The following is a 4,649-nucleotide window of genomic DNA, read 5'->3' as shown; positions in this document are numbered from 1 at the left end:
TGTTTTAGTGAGTTTGGGCTGCTATAACAGAATACTATGGCATTCTGGGCAGCTTGAAAACAAACATTTTATTTCTCACAAGTCCTCTGCTTGACTAGGCCCAGCCTTGGATTTTCCTCTGGGGTGCCCACCTTTGTCCCTAGGAGAGCCAGAGATCCTTTGCTATCTACGTAATACGGCTATACTATAATTTATTTAACCAGTTTCCTATCGATGTGATTAATCATCAGAGGAAAGGTCTCAGCATTCCAAGTGTTTTTCAATGATTCCAATGCTTGGGTTATCACAGAGCTCTTTGGGTATCTACTTGCTTGGATCTGTTTTCTCCACCACAGTCTCACTGACCTTCTGCCTTCTTCACCTAGCTCTTTAACTTCCCTGGATAGATGCTAGGATGGCAACTTTAGAGTAGGCTGGCTGGTGTCTTTCCTACCTTTTTAGGCCTATGTTTTAATCTCCTTTTTAATTTTTTTAATTTTTATTTTTTTTAAGAAATTTCATTTTATTCTAATAAAGATTAATGCATGCCTGATAATCTAGTGATAATTCATAAGTTTAGTTGTTCACAATATTTTTTAGAAAACATAATATTAACATCCAAATAAGGCATTATATAAACTTATATAAAGAATGAAATGTTTACTATAATCCTTTAAAAAAAGCCTTGGTCCATTTTGAAAGATCAACAATAAATTTTTGAAAAATCAAAGGAAAAGGAAAATAAGTTTTCTCCCCCTAGGATACATAAGAACTACTTGCTGGGATTTGTTTGTGCCTGGAATAAAATGGGCCAAATTTTCAAAGGCAGTTAATAACAGCATGTACAGGGCTTGTTTCATTTGATTTAGCACCAAGTAAGAGTATCCTATGGAAGACATAGGTTTCTCTTCTATCTCTCAAATTGCCCCACTTCTCTTCCAGGTCACAGTACATTAGCATGCGTCCTTGTTGCCTTACTAAGGAATTGAAAATGATTTATAGTTATAAATGGCTGCTCACATGACACTTGCCAGCAGAGTTCTTTCTCCCTAAGACAGGGTGACAGTAAAAGCTAGCAGATACCAATTCTTTGCGAATAAAGAACTCCTTCAGGAAACTGAGTTGCTTCCTGGTCCTTGTTACCCTATCATATACATTCTTTTTATTGCTACACCTGTTTACTAATTATGTTTGCTATTTATGCCAAGGGAATACGCCCCAGGTATGCCTGATCTCTTTCTCTTTCCTAAAGTATGCTCCTAGTGCCATGGGCTTTCTCTTTTATTTTTTTCTTTTCTTCTTCCTTCCTTCCTTCCTTTTTTTTTACTGTATCTTAGAATTATCAAGGTAGAATGTGTTTGGATCAAAGAGAAAAACTGGCAAGTATATCCTGAAACATGCATTTCTTAACCTGAGTTACATCTAAAAACAAGACTTTAATTACATTTTCTGTTGAAAATTCATTCAACTTTGGTGCTTATCTAAGAATTTGCAAGGTCAATTTCTGACATAAATCATATCCCTCAATGCATACGTATTTTGAAAAGAAAACAAGTCATCTTAAAGTAATATTTTCCTGTATGGTAATTTACACATTTTTATAGCAAACTGAAATTCTGAGTAAACTGAAGGTATGTTTAACAACAAAATACAGCATGCCTACCTTATACACTTCTTATTTGTATCTTGCAACAGATCTGTAAATCCAGTTGCTTTTTTTCTGGAATTTTATAGATACGGTATCTCATGAAACCATGTTCCACCATGTTAGAAATGTCATTTTTGGCATCAATCTATGCAAAAACCTTTGAAGAGATATTTTCCCCAAATGGCAGGTAATTTTTTAAACTTTTCCAGAAAAATATGGAAATTTTATCATCCATTTATTCTTACTGAACAAAAGGTTATATTACTACCAATTGCTCTTTTTTTTTTTTTTTTTTTTTTGAGACAGAGTCTTGCTTTGTTGCCTAGGCTAGAGTGAGTGCCGTGGCGTCAGCCTAGCTCACAGCAACCTCAAACTCCTGGGCTCAAGCGATCCTTCTGTCTCAGCCTCCCAAGTAGCTGGGACTACAGGCATGAGCCACCATGCCCGGCTAATTTTTTCTATATATATTAGTTGGCCAATTAGTTTCTTTCTATTTATAGTAGAGACGGGGTCTCGCTCTTGCTCAGGCTGGTTTCGAACTCCCGACCTCGAGCGATCCACCCGCCTCGGCCTCCCAGAGAGCTAGGATTACAGGCGTGAGCCACCACGCCCGGCCTCCAATTGCTCTTTTAATTTTGCTCTAACAGACGTTATAAAACTTTAGACATCTTTGATATTTTTGAATTGCACACCCATAGTAGGTAACTAGATAAATATTAGATGATTTAAAAAAAAAATAATCTTAGTATCTGACTCATTTGGCACCTCCTTAGTATCCAGTATAAAATCCGTAGAAATAAAAGTAACATAATTTTAAAAGAATATTCATACAAGCTGGAGTCTTAAGGAAAGAAGCTTCTAAATGCAAGGACAAGAAGGGTTTGCTCATCTTACTAGTTATACGCATCTCTCCTCATGGAGTAACTGAGGCTTTCTGGTTTGTTTGTGGAACTTTAGTTTGCAGGAAAGCATGTACGTGGGGCCAAATCTTGTTGGTTTCCGTTCCGGAGAATGTTTCCAACACCCCTTTTTTCTGGTAATATTCCAGGACTGGCTTCGTTTGGGCTTCATAAGCCTTCAGTCTCCTGATAACCGTCTCTGGTCGGTCTTCCTCACGCTGAACGAGAGGCTCCCCAGTCACAGCGCCAATGCCCACGGTTTTGAGAGGGTTGAATTCAATGTTGTAGACGCGGCCACTGGCTGGATGAATCCAGCGAGCAGCGAGACGTTGTTTAATGACCTCAAAGGGCACATTCAGGTTAATCACTGTGTCTATCTGATGAACTGTAACTAGGGCTTCCGCCTGTGGAAGTGTCCTCGGAAAACCATCCAACAGCCAGCTATATTGGGTGAGATTTTTCAGCTGAGTCTGGGATGAGTTTCCCTTGGTCGATGAAAGCCTTGGCTCACACACCAATTTCTGTGCCCCGCAGCATGTTGTCTCGGAGCAGGTCCCCGCTGGAGAGGTGCTTCAGCTCAAAGTGCGGGGTGACGCCCGACAGCCAGGCTCGGGCCTGGCCTGCGCGCCCGCCCGCTCCGCGGCCCCGGGCCGAGGCTTGGCAGCGCCGCTAGCAGGCTGCAGCCGCGGCCGCGGCGTCCAGGCGTTCCCGGAAGTCTAATCTCCTTATTTAGACCGCTTCACATCTGCTATCCTCAGTTTACCTGGTTTAGTTCCTCTGCCATGCTGCCATCTTGATCCCTAATTGTTGCTGGGCTGTGCCTTACCCCACCTCTGTGACAATTTTATCCAAGATCGAGCCCGGTTGATCAATGCCTGTTCCAAGTGAAGCTGAGCCTGGTAAAGCGACCAAATTAATCCTTCTTTTTACAATGAAAATAAAGCAATGCAAGCCTTTCAACTATAGAAATAAACAAAAAGAGAATCAGGAAAATCAAAACCAAAATCCAGGTCAATTGCTGGTATTCAAAAACACCCTCAAGCTTCACACTGCTTTGCTAGGCCCAGCACTGCTCTCTAGGGTGCAGCCCCTTCAACAAGGTGGCCTCAGGCTAAAGATATCCCATTGATCCAATTAACTCTACTCTGCTCAAGGCTAAGCTTTTATTCTCAATTTTGTGTATTCCACTTTGTTCTCTATTAGGACTTTGCTTAATTCCCTGATGTGTATTTGAGATGATATTTTTAACCTTTTAGAAGGATCCTAACTACCTTTCTTCTCTCTCCCTGGTTTATTGGTTTCTAGTCTCTGGATTCCTGGAATTTTTCTGGCTATTGCTTTGCTTTAATATCTCCATAAACTATAGTTCCTAGTCTTGAATTCTCATCCCTGAGAAGGCAATGCAGTATTCCTCAAATTCACTGCTCTCTTCTAATAACAGCCTGCACAGTTCTGTTTTTCCAGCTGGGTTAACTATTGGGATGCCATTTTATGGCATATCAGAATATATGGAATGTGCTAAAGTAACAATTTTAGTGCTAGGAAGTGAACAAAGCCCAGGGGATGGAAAAATTTAACAGACTCAAAAGATTACGATCAAGAAATCTTATAAAAAATTATCTTAGGAGCAACATTAAGGTTTTATATCAATTTTGTTGCAAGAGCAAAAGGCCCCTGTAACAGAGGAAATGAGTAGTCTCCCCTTCCCATAGATATGGAAGGGTAATATTGATAGGGGGGAATATGTAACAGAAGAAATGGCTTGAAAATATGGCAAAAGTGTTTTGTGTCTCTTTAAAACATCCCTCACCCCTTTTGGAGAACTAGGAGTTGCATCCCTGCCTCAGACCAGTGGTCAGGAAGGGCAGAGGACTGTTTTTCATTCTTTATGCTACAGGAAATGGGATTAATCTAGGTGTCACGAGATTGTCTTAGTGGAAGATGCGATTCATCAGAACCTTTAAAAACTGTACTACTCAGAAGCAGGAGGTTGGTACTATGAGATGGGAGTCTGCCAACCTCTTCATTTGCCAGCAATTAATAAACTTCTCTTTCTTTCTTCTCAAACCACTTGTCCTTGTTCTTCTCATGTTGCCTCGGGAGACAAAGCTGAACGTTCAGTA

At 40.4% G+C, this 4,649-nt stretch overlaps 1 pseudogene; it reads right to left on the bottom strand.

The window, feature by feature from the left end:
- Positions 1-2,540: 2,540 nt before the first annotated feature.
- LOC105862226 (GTP:AMP phosphotransferase AK3, mitochondrial pseudogene) lies at positions 2,541-3,310 on the bottom strand (annotated as a pseudogene).
- Positions 3,311-4,649: the final 1,339 nt, after the last annotated feature.

The sequence above is a fragment of the Microcebus murinus genome, chromosome 5 (assembly GCF_040939455.1).
Source record: "Microcebus murinus isolate Inina chromosome 5, M.murinus_Inina_mat1.0, whole genome shotgun sequence".
Lineage (NCBI taxonomy): Eukaryota > Metazoa > Chordata > Mammalia > Primates > Cheirogaleidae > Microcebus > Microcebus murinus.
The sequence above is the reverse complement of the archived record's forward strand: the minus strand, read 5'-3'. Positions and strand labels throughout refer to the sequence as shown.